The following is a 16989-nucleotide window of genomic DNA, read 5'->3' on the forward strand; positions in this document are numbered from 1 at the left end:
ACTGAATGCAATGGCAGACTATATTCGTAAGATTTAATGTTTATTGGACAATGCAGTTCAGCTGTGTTGTGGTTTTTCACTGCAGCAACACAAATCCATGCATCATGTGACAATAATTCTCGGTTTTATTATGTTGTGTGCCTTGAAACATTGAATGGGCACTTAATGAGAGGTGCCCTCCTTCTGATTTGTAGTAAAATTATATGCTCAAACTAATATTGCTGACTTCAAGCATGTATTCCCCTTCAGTGCTCCTCTATACCATGCTCTCCATAAATGTTTTATCAAACTTCCCCTAGTGCTCCTCTATACCGTGTATTACGGTTATTTTGAGCAGTTGAGATAGGCTGGCCTTTATGAGGCGGAGCTACAATCCGGAAACATTATGCGGCGGAGACTTACTTGCTGTGGCCGCTGCAACGCTAAGGGAAGCGGAGCGGCCTCTGTAGAAAACGAGTCACTCCTCCGATACCGGGGATTAAGCAATGTGGCCGCTGCAACGCTCGGGGAGGTGGAGCGGAGCGGCCTCTGGGGAAGGTGATTGCAGCAACAGCTATCACGGACACGCGGGTCCTCAGGAGGCGGTGGAGCCCGAATCCTCGTCGCCAATTGTAGTGTCACGGCATATATCAAATACGGACACGGTAGGAATTATGGAGCTATATATATTTATTATATAGAGTATTTATAAGTATCTATATCAGGCTCCACCGACTGGCAAATACAGGCGTTGGTGTTTGAATCGCCTCATAGTCCTCCGTCACAGGCACACGTCACATTCTATGTGACGTCCTCTTATCTCGTGCGTGCCTGGCTCACCGCGACGTTGATAATGCAAGTGAATGTACAATACTACAAGCATGTTACAATTTGAGGCGGCTATTTCTTGTTTTATCAGTTTGTACTGCGGGGCTGTGTCCAGCATGATCACTTTTCTGTAGAGTGCCATTTCGTTCCAGTCGACTGTTTCTTTTAACGAGAGCAGGCCCAGTTCTCTCCTTATTGGTGGTAATGATGTTGACTTGGGCAGACATAGCACTTCTCGCCAGAAGTGGGCTTCTAGTTTTGCCCACAGTGAGGAAGGGATTGTCGGCATGGCTTCCTCTCCATAAGTCAGGGACGGAATTACTTTTCCTTTGTAGTATTTTATCACCGGCAAGAGAAGCGGCCAAATTTCCTATCCAATGCCTTCGCCTGGGAAGTGAGTTTCCGAGTTTTTTCCCAGAGGTTAACCTGCATGCTTGTCTCATTGCCAGAGCTGTCGAACATGACCCCAAGGTACTTCAATTCTTTTATTTGTTCAATTTTAGTGGTCTCAATCGTCCAATGGTTGGGTTTTCTTTTTGTTTTTGTAGGTTTTTCAATCACCAGGACTTTAGTTTTTTCTTTGTTGATCTCCAGGTTGTTTAGCGTTATATAGGTTGCCAGGTTGTCGAGTTGGCGTTGGAGTCCGATCGGCGTCTGGTCAATCAAGATGATATCATCAGCGTAGAGGAACCTGGGGACTCGGGTCCCCCCTATTTTCGGTGGAAATGTTCTGAGGGCTTCACAGGTCTCCTCGTAGTCTCCCAGGAAGGCTGTGAAGAGCGAGGGAGCCAAAGGGCAGCCCTGCTTCACTACTCTGTTGGTCGGAATCTCTTCAGAGAGGGTGCCTTTTTGATTGAGCTTTACTCTAATCGATGTTTTTGTATGTAGAGCAATGATGGGATCTAGGATCTGATTAGGGCACTTCCATTTGTCCAGTTTGGACCATAATAGGTCTCGGTCGATTTTGTTGAATGGTGGGTTAAATCGACAAAGGCCATAAATACCTTTTTTTTGTTGTGCTCTTGAGGTGCTTTTTATTATGCTAAATAGCATGATGTTTACTGTGGTCCCTACGGTCATAGTGAATCCCGCTTGAAAAGGATCGTCACACGGAGAGTGTTTAGCCCAGCATTAAAAGCTTTCTAGGAGACATGAACCGTAGATTTTTCCTATCGTGTCTAGCAAGGCTATTGGCCGGTAGTTGGAAGGGTCAGATATCTCGCCCTTTTTAAAAATGGCAACGACTGTTGCCGAGGTCCATGAACTGGGAATTGTCTTTGAAAGGCTTATCTCTTTGAAGATGATGCTGATGAAGGATGCCCAGGCGTCTTGATGGTTTTTCAGGTCAATGTTCGTTATCCCATCTGGGCCTGGAGCTCTTGATGGCTTTAGGTTCTTAATTGCTCTAACTATGTCCGCTTTGTCGGAAAAATCTTCCCAGGGTGTAGTGCCCGGCCGATAGTTAGGCTGAGGCTTGTGAGGTGGCTTTTGGAACAGGCTGTTGAAGTGGTTAGTCCATCTTTCCTCACTCACAGCGTTAGTTGTTGAAGGACTTGTAGTTATGTCTGTCCCTTTTCCAAGGTCCCAGAATTCTCTGAAGTTTTTGCCATTGACCTTCCTTAGCATCACCTCTGAGTCGTGTTGGTATAGTGTTGCTCGGTAGAATTTAATCCATCCTGCGTATCTCTTTGCCTCATCATGGTAGTGTTTCTTGGCTTTTGGCGAGTTTGACTTACTCGCTTGACGTTTGAGTTTACGGAGAGCACATCGTTTCTCTACCAAGAGTTTATCGTAGTGATGCTTGCCTTGTTGTGGTGTTCCATACTTTTTTGAGGAGCCCGCTTGCTATGCGATCAATACCGGTTGGTAGTCGATTATGGAGCTTTTATTGGGCTCTGAGGAGCTCAGTTTATCCTTATAGTTCGCGGATAGTTCCAGAATTCTTTCTTTTGTTAATCGAAGACGGTTTCCTTGGTTGGTAACTTCCACCATTTCCTTCATTGTCAGGTTTGGAGATCTTTGTGAGCACCACAAGATTTCCAGGATGTTATGGTCGCTTGCCTTGGCACGTATTATGTTGAATGATGATATTAGGTTGGCCATTGCCTCTGAGGCGAATATATAGTCGATGGTGGTGTTTTGATTGTTTCTTTCCCATGTTGGAATTTGGGATGCTTTGGGGGAGATTTGGTCTACATTGAAGATAAGTCTGGAGTCCATAAGTTTCACCCATTTTTGCCCTCTGGAGTCGCCCCGCCGCTTTCCGTTACTTGCTGTAAGAGGATCTTTTGTGATCGGGCAGTTCGCGTTTAGATCTCCGCATATGATGATCAGCGTTATTTCCGTATTGGCTTGAATGTCATCTATTTCGGATTCCAAAATCTGTAGGAATCTCTCATCTGTGATGGCTTTGGGGTTCCAATAAGTGGTTATTATGACCATTGAGGATTTCTGAGTCTTCTTGCTAGCTGGGTCAGTCCTGGTCCACTTCACCTGTACCAACAGGTGGCTTTGGGAGTGGGAGCGCTTTTTTTCAATTGCCAGGCCACAGCCTGTTCGAACTTCAATTAGGAGGCCGGCTGAAGGGCGGCCTCTCAGGGCTCTTTTTGCTAGCGCTATTTCAATTGCGTAGCCGTCTATTGCTGGAGCCGTAGCCAGCCAGGTCTCCTGAAGTGCCAAGATGTCGTATGCTCCCAAATTGGTATCTCCCGTTGTCATCAGGTGTTTGAAACCCATTGTGTTCCATGATCCCAGTTTTAGTGAGGCTGGTGTTTGATTCTTTCCTTCTTTCAATCTTGGGGTTTCTTGTCTTTTTTGCCTCACTGCTGGTTGCTAATTACTGGACCCGGAATTTGGTGGTTTCGGTAGCCACGCCCAAAGTTGTTTTATTGAAGTGACGGAAAGTGTGGGTCGTGTTGTTTTTGTGTTAGGATTGGAATGGCTGTTTGCTTCTATGTTCTTTGTTGGTGTGAGCGACTTTTCTTGCGGGAGACCTTCGCTATCCGGGGAGTTAAAGTTTCCTGTTTGTTCTGGTCTTTGTAAATCCAGGGTCTTAGTTTGGTGTCGTCGGTTGGGTGAAGTTCCATGGTTTGATTCTGCCCGATGGTAGCGTGCCATTTTCGTTCTAAAGTGCGCCCTTTGGCTGCCTGGCATTTTGTTTTCTGTATCTTTGTCAGGGAAGGGCTTTTTGTCTTGATATTTAGTTAGGAGAAGCCCCTTTCTGAGTAGGGTTTCGAAATCTTCCCTGGTGATGATTGCTCTTGAGGATTCTCTAATATGTATGTAGGCCTTAGCCTTTCTGTCTTTGTGATAGGGTTCGACGAGAGCGATGTCGTCAGGGTTTAGTTGTTTAAAGTCGATTGTACTTCTCAGAATCTTCATAATTGTTCCTCTATTCAGAGTTATGGCTTCTGAGTTTTTTTTTGTTTGTTCCAATTTGAAAATAAGAGTTTTGAATTGCCCTCTGGCAGGTCAAGGTTTGTTATGAGCATTGGCATCCTCCTTGCGGGATGGTTTTCTGCTGTATGGTATTTTGCCATCTGTGCTTGCGTGTTCCCTGTGTCGCTTCATTGCGGCAGGCCCTTGTGGGCCAGGTCTTTTGTTTACTCTTCTTTGCCTGTCGGTATTAAATACTGATTGTTTTGGTTGGAGTGATTCTTTTAAGAGTCGTGGTTCAAAGGGCAGGTTTGGGGTGTGAGTTGTTGAACTGTTTCGTCTACGTTTTTTTGGCAGAGTTTTTTTTCCAAAGGTGCTCTCACAGGCTGGTTCATGGTTTCGCACATTTTTGTTAACCCCTGCCTCAGGGGAGAGATGAACGGTTATGTCCATCACACTTTTGTCGGCCATGAAGTCCTCGATTGTCCTCAGTGACTTTTGAGTTAAGTGACGGGGTGGCCTTTGGACGAGCGGAGTTATGGTTTTCTGTTGATTGAATACGAGGTAGTTTTGCTTTTGACAATTTTCGTTTTTGGGAAAGGGGTTGATATGATTTGGAGAATCAATGATGATGCAGGTCTCTTTACTCGGCCTTGCTTTGACAGTGGGTACTTTTTGACTTGTGCTCTCAGTTTTGTTCTTTCCTGTTGTAGTATCTTGTTGGGCGCCTGAGAATACGAACGGTACTATGCCTGGAGGCGGGTCTGTTGGAGTTTGAGCGCAGAGTCTTTGCGATTTTGGTCCTTAAGGTTTGTTTCTGGCCATGTCTTGTAGATCTCTTTCAGAGTTTGGGCAGGCATGACAGCCTTTCAGATTATTTTCCTTTGCAGTGATTAATCCCTCGATGTAAATCATTTTGGTATGCATCAGTGCGATGAGTGTGGTATGGTCTTTTAGGGTCTCATTTAGAGATTCATATAGTTTGCCAAAGGGTGCTAGGACAATCGTGATTGCCGACATTATCGTCATCATGTCCGGCTTTTTTGTTGGGGTTTCTTTGAGTAGCGTATAAGTGTGAGACTTGCTTCTGATCGGCGTCCCAAAGGGTAAGTCATGTAGGGTCCTTTCGTCCAGCAGGTTCTGTGCGAGCCGGGCGTCCTGTGGCAAATGTGGTAGGGAAGATCTTCTCACAGGTCTTTGGGATCCTGGAATCTGCCAGTCTATGTCGGACACCGTTCTAGGGTATGGATCTGTTAAGAAATTAACGTTGTGAGATTCTTTGGTCTTGCCCGGTGTGGAAGAAAGGAGGTCTCTGGGGAGAGGGCCTTCCAGTACATCACAATCCTTATGTTTCTCTGCAGAAGTGGGCGAGTCCTCGTGTAAGAGGTCTGGCCTCTTGCCTGAGTGGACGGGGGATGTTGAATTAGAGGGGGCCAGTTGTGGGGCTTTGCCCAGTGTGCCACCCTCGTCGAAGGCGCTGGTCTTACTCAAATATTCTCCGGGGAGGGGTTCGCAAGTGATTGCTCCTGCGGCACCGGTCTAGTGCAGCTTTACCAATTAGAGGCGTTCTGCTGTGACTAGAGAGGTGGACAGTGTTGCGCGTTTTTAGGACCGGCTGCGCATCCGCTAGGGGTTCTAGGATTTTCTCATCCGTAAGTTCGGTAAGGACCTCGTGCTTTCTTTTACCTTGTCTCGCAAATAGTTCTTTTAATGAGTTGCAGAGAATAGTTTTTGAGCTTATTCACATGGTGGGCATTTGAGACCCCCTTTTAATTGGTGCCGGTCTTTGGCCTTTCTTGTTGGTGTTTTTTTTGTGTTAGTTTTTATGGTGTTCATTTCACCATTAGGGGCTGTTTGAGCCCGTCTCCGGGGATTAGATGTAGAGTTTCCCCCTTTGTTCTTTTTCTGGGGTGTGGGCTGGTGATTGTATACGTTTTCCCATTCGTCCCCTGTGATGTGAGGTCTAGCTGTGCCGCTCAGTGCTTCTCCGATCTTGGTGGATGTCGACTGGGCTGTGGGTTTGGCCACAGGGGGAGCTAGAGAGACCGGTAAGCTGCTCGTGGCTGTAGCAGTGTCTGCGTTGCACGGCTCCGGGACTTGCGGGCAGAGCTCCCGGTGTTCCGAGGAGCAGGCGCTCCATGCGGCATGGACCTGCGCCTTGATCGCGAGAGGCGCTGCGAACCCCGCCAGAGTCTGCGAGCCTCCCGGCTGCAGAGAGGACTCGGGCGGGGAAGATTGACCTCTGGGCCTGTCGTCCGGGGACTCAGACACGTCCCAGGAGCCCCCCGGCTCGCGAGGATCCTGCTGTTTGGTTTCTTCGTCCAAGGTAGGTGGAGTTTCCGAGAAGGCTTGCAGGTTGAATTTGTTAGCTGTTGTGGTTGGCAGTACGGGGCAGCCTCGCCCTCCAGGCCTCTCTCAAGCTGGGGCGAGTCCCTTGCAGACAGTCCTCCGACTGGCTGCGCTGGGTTGCCTCCAAAACAAAGGTCGAGCCGAGCGTTCTCTGCTGCCCCAGTTGCATTTTCCTTGCCTCCTGTGATGTTGTCTTTTTGTAATACTCCGAGGCTCGGAGCAGGGTCCGAAGTGGCGCCATCCATTAAAGTTAGAGACTCACATTGGGTAGATAGATTTTCTGCCGGCGAATGGGCCCCTTTTTTAGAGGTTTTCTGATAGATCCGCGCCAGTTTCATAGTGCGAAACTGTGCACCTGCAATATTGCTAGGGCTGCTTCCCGGCAAGGTGGCGTTTGTGGTTAATAGTCTTAGCTTGGTGGCTTGCTTTACAGGTGGCAGGGGGCATAATGGCAGTTGGGTTTGGCGTGAGCTTCACAGGCGCCTTTTCTCATCTTCTGCCCCCTCAATTGGTATTACAGCAAGGTGATGTTGTTGGCCATCTTGTTCCGAGGCCAGGCCCTTATCAGGCCTGACAGTGACGGCAGAGACTGCACTCGACTCTGCCACGACTCCGCGGCTGCTCCGCGGTTTAGGTGGGTTTAAGTATCCTCCCACAAATAAACAGTGAAGGTAGACTCAGCAACTTGAGAGCTCTGAAAGGAGTCTGTACTGCAGAGACTGCACTCGACTCTGCCACGACTCTGCGGCGGCTCTGCGGTTCAGGTGGGTTTAAGTATCCTCCCACAAATAAACAGTGAAGGTAGACTCAGCAACTTGAGAGCGCTGAAAGGAGTCTGTACTGCAGAGACTGCACTCGACTCTGCCACGACTCGGCAATTTGGTATTCACTCCGAATTGCATTAATAATGAATTTCAAATTGGACATGCAAAGTAGTCTGCGCAATAGCAGAATCCTAAAGCCCACCAAGGTTAGAAAATACATATAACCTTAGCCACTGCCCATTTATTTCATCTTAGCTCACTACTTCATTTACACCGTTGGACATTAAAAATATACAGCTCTAGCATTACTTTCTCTAAACCCTTGCAGGTCATTGTGCATTCCTGTTCAGATTATACATGTTGGACTATAAATACCAGGATGCAACATGATAGGAGTCTAAAAGCTAGGAATTAATTCTCATTTTAAACCAGACATTGGACAATTTGAGATAGCCTTAAACAGTCCTGTAGGTCATACTAAGATTAAGCAGAGTTAACAGCACAATCCATTCCAGTCTATAGGTGTTTTATCCAGTCTTGTTTTTTTTTTTACATTGTGGGACTTTTAATCTGAGTTGTATAATTGGAAAAGCAAAACTACAAGTCCCAGAATGCAAATAAAAAGACAGGACTGGATAAGCACCAACAGAACTGATTGGATCATGTTGGCAACTATATTAAACAAATAGACATTCCCCAGAAAAGCCATTGTGATAAATCCACGTGCTTGTAAGTCACCATATGACAAATTGTGCATCTTATTTTTATATATTACATGCAGAACATTTGCACAACAAACAATACTCATTGCCACTTAAGCATGTGTATACCTTTGAGGTGGAATATGGTGTTAGCGGCAACTGTTAATTAAACTGCTGCCCATTACTGGAAAGTTAATGTAGAAATATATAATTGTTACTGGTATGTTTTAAGATGAATATATTTTTTAGCTTGAAAAAAGCTGGGCACAGTGATCAGAGGTCATTCATAAGTGCTATTACATGGCTATACTGTCCTACATTGGTACAGCCAGTCTGGACATGTTTTCTAATTGTGGCATGGCATTTTCACTGGCAAAACCAACACGTTGAGTGTTCTTATGTGGGGATAGTGGCATATAGTGGTGCAGTCAGCATGGGCATGTAAAAACAAAACCAGCATGAAAATGTTTTTTGTACTAGAATATATTGTCGGAAAACCATCATGAAAATGCCCCTTTGTGCTGTTTGCGACCTGTATCTCTTGGATTTTCTCATGAGTTACCCTCCAAAACTCAATGCAAACTGCGCTGCTCAATTTTTCAGAAAGCGTGATGTAAAATGCAGCATTTTAACCCATTATTTTAAAATTGTCCAGGGGAAACACGCACTCTCCCCATAACTCCCGTTCCCTTGGTACGACTGCCTTGCTACGCCCCAATGCCCCCGCATATTTGTGGGAAACATTAACACGCCTCAAATAAAAAAATTAATCAGCTGCTACTGCTCATTTATTAATCTGATTTATTATGATGGCTAAGAGTTTCTAGGATAGACCACACCAGGCAATCCTTTACCACGCTAGGCAATCCTTTAGTCTGTTGAGCTGTATATGTCAGGTGATGTTATTTCCGGTGATTTCATCAGGTTAGAGGCCATATGATGACGTTTCCTTTTACGTCATCATGAAACTAATTACTATTTTTGACACTTCAAGAATCCTACGGCTTTTTGGTCACAGAATGTTCGCAAGAATGGGGTGCGTAGGGCCCTTCGCATGAGTACAATTTAGTACTGCTCCACACAGGGGGCATTCACCAGTACCCGTATTTTTCCAGGATCTTGTGAACAATACCAATGGCAAGGTGCCCATCTTGAGGCGAGCATATAGTAATTTTTCTAAAGGTGGAACAATCAAGTCTAGGCAAATCTCAAAACCAAATTCAGTTAAACTGGTCATAGTTTCAGTCTTCCTGCCTTCTCTATCAGTAAATCCTTGTTTCCTATTTTTGCCTTTTTCTTTACATTAATAGGTGCCTGACCATCTAAACAGTGGAGATTTTCCCCGTAAAGCACCCTCCTCCAGTGCAGTGAGAGTATTTTTTACAGAGGAGACAAATTTTAGGCTCTTACCGCCCTCCACGGACATAAGATGCAACTGTGTCTCACAGAGTTTTCCCAGGCCATATCTACGCCATAACCTGATCCAGTATAAAACTGGTCTCTGGGCAACTATCTCATGTAACAGAGTTAATTTGAGCTCAAAGTAGAGTAATGAATTGGGCGAACTCTGAGGTAGAATAAGCAATTGTCTTAGGAACTTGTGTTCCAAAATTTCAAGTGTGCCAATGTTCTCACAGCTCCAGATTCCAGCAGTGTATGTAGATGCCGGAAGTACCTTTTTTCTGTATAGATCTAAGGCTGGGGAAATTGCACCACTGTCGTATTTATTAAAAAACAATTTAGTTGGCCCACAGTAATTTCCCGGAGTAATTTATGCTATTGTAATCTGGGAAAACCTGCCCCCGTTCTCTTGAAATCGAACCCCCAGTTAATCAAAATGGTTTACCTGTTCTAAGATTATACCACCAGCTTTTATTTGCAAAAGACAATATGTGGAATGCCGTGGTCTGAAGATCATCAGCCTGTTTTTTTGGTGTTGAATTTAAGGTGCAACTCAGCACATTTACTCAGAAAGACACCCAGTGAGGCCCTCAAGCCTTGCAGAGAGGTGGAGAGGATCACAGCGTCATTGGTGTAGAACAGAGCCAGATATTTTTCAGATCCCATTTTAGGGAAATCCAGGCACCCCATCATCAGTGCCTCAATGATCCTATGTATAGATGCTGAAAAGCTGCGGTGCCAACACGCACCACTGCCTCACGCCGATGCTCACATCGAATGTAGATGTTACCTCTCCTCCTAAACCAAACCGAACTACGGCCTGGTTCTCAGGGTAACGCAGCTCTATGATACAAACCAGGTTAGGTGGGGAATTCCTACATAATAGTATTCGCCAGAAGATGTTCCTTGACAGTGTCAAACGCTGTTCTAAGGTCCAGGAAAACCGCTTACAACTTAATTTTCTTAAGCACAGTGTATTTCTGGAACAACAGCGAAAATATGAAACATTGATCAACTGTTCCCTTATTCTTCCTGAACCTTGCTTGAAGATCACTAATTATGTCGTTAGAGTCTGCCCATCCTTGCAGGCGGTTCAGGATCACCTTTAGGAAGATTTTGCCAGCACTACCCAGCAGTGAGATGGGGCGATAATTAGCTGAGAGGTCCCTATCGCCTTTTTTTTATATATAGGGACAATTATTGCTTTTTGCCAAGAGGATGGCAGTTTGCCAGAGTGTGTTATGTCATTAAACATTTCACACAGGACGGGGACCCAGTTACCCTCCTCCTCCTTATATAAATCAATTGGGACAAGGTCTGGCCTAGCTACCTTACTGCGCTTTTGAGACCATAAAGCCACCCCCCCCCCGGCCCCTCCCTCCCCTTGTACAGTGAAAACGAAGTTCCTGCTGCCTGGTGCTGGCATCACCCTCTTGGCTCTCCCACCTAATAAGTCCCCTTCAAGACTGGTATATAACTTCGAAAAGTGGGTCGGCCAAGATTCACTCGGGACACAACAGTGTAGCGTCTGATCTCCATTTAATTCTGAGTCAACAATCAACTTCCAAAATAGGACAACGTCCCCATCTTCAAGTGCTTTGGAAAGGATTGACCAATGATTTTGAGCATAATCTCTCTTTTTGGATGCTATGAGCTTTTTACACTCAACCCTAGCCAATCTGAGGGTAACTTTGTCCACCCCAGGCCTCTCTCTGATGCAGGCCTATATTTTTTGTTTGGCCATTCTGCATTCACCATCATACCAGGCATTCTTTGTTACTGCCCTTTTCTTTATAGTGCCCACTTTGGACTAAATATAGGGCATAAGGTTCCGGTGCAGACTTTCAAACTCTCGGACGATCTCTGCAGCATAGCACCTGTCTCTGTATATAACATCCAAGTTTACCCAAATTGCATCATTCATTGCTGGTTTTACTGAAAGATCTACAATTTTGGCCGATTTCAGTGCCTTACGAGCATTCCCTGATATCAAAATTGTGCGTGGGCCAAATACTGGCAAAGCCCGTTCCCTGACAGTCAGTGTCCCTACAATTGTTAGGCTCAGGGGATTGTGATCACTTTCAAACCTTTCCATAGTTTCAAAGCTGCCTGCCCTTGCCCAGTTTTGGCCAGAGATCAATATATAACCTATATTACAGGCACCGTTATTGCCATTGAATGTAAATTTAGCCCCCGTTCCTTCCCCACAACAGCCATTACAGGCCCTTAAATTGTGTGTGAAAAATATTTGGGCAGTGTTAGTTGCTAATCGATGCACCTTTTTGGGATAAATTGCTGATAAAGTCGGTATATCCCAGGCCAAATTTTGATCGTCCCACAGTCCTTCCAATTCCCTAATTGGCTCAAACTGGAGGTTGATGTCACCCCCAACTATTGTATAATGTATATGTATCTTTTGCTTATCCCGGAGGGAAACCAACTCCTGCAATATCTCTAATCTCAACAGCCCCTGTGTGCCAGAGGGCCTATTGTTGATATTATATATATTATACAATGACAGTGCTTCTCCATTGCTCTTCTGAATAGATATATGCTGTTGGTCTGTCGTGTTGGTCAAACACTCTTGCACTTCCCATCCCAAGTTGAGATCAATCCAGATCAAAAGCCGGGATAGCAAACATTTGCTACCCCTGGATGTGGATTTTGTCAATAGCCCAGGTTTTCTGGAGTATAACCACCTTTTAACTTCTTCTGAAAGTATTCCATTCTGTGTCATCAATAATTCTTGACACTGCGGCTACATTCCATGATACAAGTCTGTATCCCAAAGATGCGGCTGGGCCTACTAGGTCACGGGCCAGTCAGTCAAACTCTTCAAGATCACTCTGGTGCTGACTCTGCCCCCACCCCATTCTAAATAACTCAGGGGCTCGCCTCCTTACATGCAGAATGCCTACACCATTGCCTGCCAGTAAAGGTTTGGTGGGGGCCGAGGCTCCCATCCGGAACTGTGTTACTGACATAGTATTATCAGGACCTTAAATCATTACCCAGGACCTCGTCCTCCAAATCCCAAGATTTCAAAAACACCTGGATGTGATCCATTTCTGAACTAGGGGACGATAACCCAATGCACCTAACAATATCTTCGCTGATGATCAAGACGCATCCCTTAGAATGTCAAAGCCAGTGCATGCATTTGTTAACTAAAGCTTCAGAGTCCTCAAATGAGTTACTGTATAGGCAATGGGCATTAGCCATTATTACAGAGGGGCATCCCTGTTTGTGGTCACCAGGGTGGGGTGCACCTCTGTTTCCATGGTCCCTTGCGCCATACTCCGGGGGTTTAAGCGGTATAAGAATCAGGCCTGATAATGGCACAGAGAATCAATTGGGGGTCTGTTCCTCTGTGAATATCTTACAGGGGTCCTTACACCGATGTTTCCTATTGGCTGCAAGGGAGGGACTTGGTCTATATGGGAGGTTTGGTTTCCAGTCATACTTATAATTGTCTTTCGGGGGCCCTGGAGATTGTGCTGAAACTGGCCATTAGTATTCATCATATTCCTTTGTTCGAGAATATCAGTGATGACTGAAACCACCATTTCCTTAAGTGTCTTTATTTCACCCACTAATTCTCTCAGAGAACTCTACATTTTTTTTGATATTAGAGATTCTATTTCTAGAAGGACAACTTAGACATTTGCATTAATAGGGCAGGGTTCTTCAGCCCGAGCAGCACTAGGACTCAAGGGAATAGGGGGCTGGGCGGTCTGACAACAAAAATCTCTAGTTGAATCGGGGGTTTGCGTTTTGAGCGCCCTCTGCGTGCCGGGGCCCACAGGGTGCTTTTTCTTCTTCCTCTGTTTTCTAATACTGTTCCCTTTACCATTAATAGCAAGGCCCAATTTCGACAGAGGCTCATATCTATTTGATGATAAGACTGGGTGAGAAGGGGGGGCGCTCGAGAGCCCAAGCAAGATGGCCGTGCACTGAGGGAGCTCCGTCGCCTGACGGCATGCTGAGACAGATTAGACTGCGTAAAACAACACAAAAATGAACTCCAACGGAGACAAAACAAATCAGAGATAACACAGCAAAGGTGGGCGAAAGCCAGAAGAAAATCGCTCAACTTAAACAGAGATACAATCCGCGGAAACCAGCCGGCAGGCTACATGCTTGTAAAGGCGGTGCACTAAAAGGAATGAAACCGAAGACACAGACTCTGAGCCTCCAGCCCGGAGCCCTCGCCGCGCTGACACACACGGTACACTGAAGCCCGCCACGGCTCACAACATGCAGGGCAGTGAGGAGAATAATGCCACCGAATTAGCAAGAACGAGCCCCACCATCAGTGTGGCGTTGGCCCTTTAAGGGTACGCACGCGACGGGGTGACGTTCACTCCGTCGCGTGCGCAGTTAAATAAACGGGGCGTTCCCAGTGACGACACAGTCACCGGGGAGCCCACACTGGTAACACCGCTGTCTCCGTGTCTCTGTGTCACGGGGTGTGGGGGGCTCACGGACGGCGGCATCCGGAGACCGCCAACAGTGGCGACGAGTGCCGGGATCACTTCCTGGAACAGGCAGAGACATTTGCTGGGAGTGTAGATGATCCTACGTGAACGCTCCAGCGAATTCTGACCGCGGAGAAGGAAGAGACATACGCGGCCGGCGGCCATCTTGATGAATAGGCCTCGGAGACTCACGGCTTCATAGCGAAGCGTCGGTGAGCCATCCGGACATAATTTTTGGATATTTCAGCGGCGGACAGTCGCTGGAAACAGCACGTGTCAATTTCAGAATGATTCATTGACATTTTCACTTTTTTTCACCGAGTAGATGGGTGAGACTCTATGGGAAGCCTGCTGAATGCACTAGGGGTCTTCCCCCCTGCTCAATTTTTGGACACTTCATTGTCTGCCTGCTGGCTTGAGTGATACATCTGCGAGGAGTGCGCCTGGTGAGAGGCAGAATTCAATCCATCTCTGGAGGCTGACTGCTGGTGGTGAGTTGCGGCCCCATCAATTATATCTTCTGGGGTGCCTGTGTGCTATCCACCATGAGTCAAGCTGCTGCTGCTGCTGCTGCGCCTCCGCCTGCTCCCCCGCTGAAACCACCTGGGTCCCTACAGCCAGTGCCTGAGTTTGATACCTCGGGTGCTCCATCAAGCCTGGGACAGAGGTGGAAGATGTGGATGGATAGGCTTGAGATGTACTTCTTGGCTACGATTGAGACAAGCGACGACAGCAAGCTGGCCACTCTCCTGTACTCTGCTGGCCCAGCAGTGCATGAGATATTTCTGTCTCTGCAGCCGGCGGATGGGTCGTTTTCGGCGGCAAAGGATGCACTCCATAATTATTTTCTGCCAATGGCCAACGCAGATTATGAACGTTTTCTCATGGGAACGGCTCGACAGAAGGATGACGAGACTCTGGATGTTTTCTATGGGCGGATGCGGAGACTGGCGGCGCCATGTGCGTGGAACGACCCTGAAGCCATGATTCGCAACCAACTCATTCAGGGGTGTGTCTCTGGGAAACTGAGGCGCCAGATATTGCTCGAGCCTGGCATCACCCTTCCTCGCATCCTAGAACTGGGAAGGTGCCACGAGGTGTCGGAATTGCGGGCGACCAGAATGGAAGCTGGTGCCCGCCCAGGCAAGGTGGAGGAGGTCTGCGCGGTCGGAAGAGGCCGTGGAGCGAGGCGCCCCATGAACACTCAGAGCCCGCGCCCGCTTGGGACCACTTCCTCGTGCCCAAAGTGTGGGTACGATCTCCCGCACCCAGCTGAATGCCCTGCGACTGGGGTTAAATTCGGTAGGTGCGGAGGCGCGGACCACTTCGCCAGGATGTGCAGATCTGCAGCTCCCAAGATAGTGCCTAGGGGGCCTGTTCGAGCTGGTTTCTTCTAACCCCAAAGGACGTCCAACGTCGCTCAGGTGGACCAGGGTGACGAAGGGGCGCCTCAGGAAGGGGAGGAGGAGGAAGAGGACGAGGAAAACGTCTTCTTCGTGTCCAGTGTGAGCATGCTCAAATCCCGCTCCAAGAGACAGCCCAGGTGCAACGTGCTTGTCAATGGTGACTCTGTACCAATGCTAGTGGACACCGGTGCGTCCGTGAATGTGATGGCCAGACAGCACTATGATACCACGCAGGCCCCGCCCACGCTGACCGCACTGAGAGCACGCATATTCGCTTTCAGCGGCGATCAGCCCCTCCCTCTGGACGGCGTATTCGTGGCTGATGTTCAATATGGTGACTCACACATCCAGGCCAGATTCTATGTCACCCCGGTGAGCGACAACACCTTGCTTTGCTGTGCTGCGGCTGAGGCGCTGGGAATTGTCACATTTGCATACTCAGTGTACTTAGACGACATTCAGGTACTCCTGGCCAAACACAGCTCCCTGTTTGAAGGCATTGGACAGTTGGTGGGTGAGCCGGTCCGGCTCCACATCGATGAGTCAATCCAACCAGTGGCGCTGAAGCACCGGCGAGTTCCTTTTCATCTCAGGGATCTGGTGGATCGAGAACTGGACAATCTGGTGGGGCTGGACATTATTGAAAAGGTTGAGGGCCCCACCCCGTGGGTGTCTCCCATTGTCATCGCGCGCAAGCCTAAACAGCCGGATGCGGTGAGGATCTGTGTGGACATGCGACTCCCCAATAAGGCCATAAAGAGGGAGCAACACTTGACCCCTACCATCGATGACATCATAGCAGAACTGCAAGGGGCGAGGTTCTTTTCCAAACTGGACCTGAGAGCAGGCTATCATCAGGTGGTCCTGCACCCAGAGTCCCGCTACATCACAACCTTTACCACTCATCGAGGTCTTTACCGATACAAGAGGTTGAGTTTTGGGGTGTCTTCCACGGCGGAGGTTTTCCAAAACATCATAAGAGGGGCACTAGCGGATTTGGATGGAGTCCTTAATATTAGCGACGACATCTTGGTGTGTGCCAGGTCGGAGACGGAGCTTCTGGCACGCCTGGCCAAGACCTTTGAACGCCTGCGCTCGCTGGGACTCACCCTGCACAAGGACAAGTGTGAATTTCTGAAAACAACGATCAAATTCTTTGGGTTCGTGTTCAAGGCGGATGGGGTGTCGCCGGACCCCCGCAAAGTGAGGGACATAAAGGAGGCGCATCCGCCAGAGAATGTTGCGGAGGTGAGGAGCTTCTTGGGTATGGTTAATTACTGTGGCCGTTTCATCAGGAATCTGGCGTCCCGTTCAGAGCCGTTGAGATCGCTCACAAAGAAGGACACCACCTGGCAGTGGGGCCCCCTTGAGCAGGCGGCATTCGATGACATCAGAGGTGCCTTGGTGGCGGACGACACCATGGCGTTCTTCGATCCGAGTCTGCAGACAGAGATCGTTGTGGACGCCAGCCCATATGGACACAAGTGGGGAATGACCAGGAGATTCGACCCATAGCATACGCCAGTAAGGCGCTCTCCGACACCGAGCAAAGGTACTCCCAGATTGAGAGGGAAGCCCTGGCGGTGCTGTGGGGTTGCAGACATTTTCGCCTCTACATTCTGGGGCGCCCCGTGACTGTGGTCACGGACCACAAGTCGTTGTTGCCGATCATGGCGGGCTCATCATCCCGTGCACCAGTGAGAATAGA

The sequence above is a fragment of the Ambystoma mexicanum genome, chromosome 7p (assembly GCF_040938575.1).
Source record: "Ambystoma mexicanum isolate Mex_15411 chromosome 7p, UKY_AmexF1_1, whole genome shotgun sequence".
NCBI lineage: Eukaryota > Metazoa > Chordata > Amphibia > Caudata > Ambystomatidae > Ambystoma > Ambystoma mexicanum.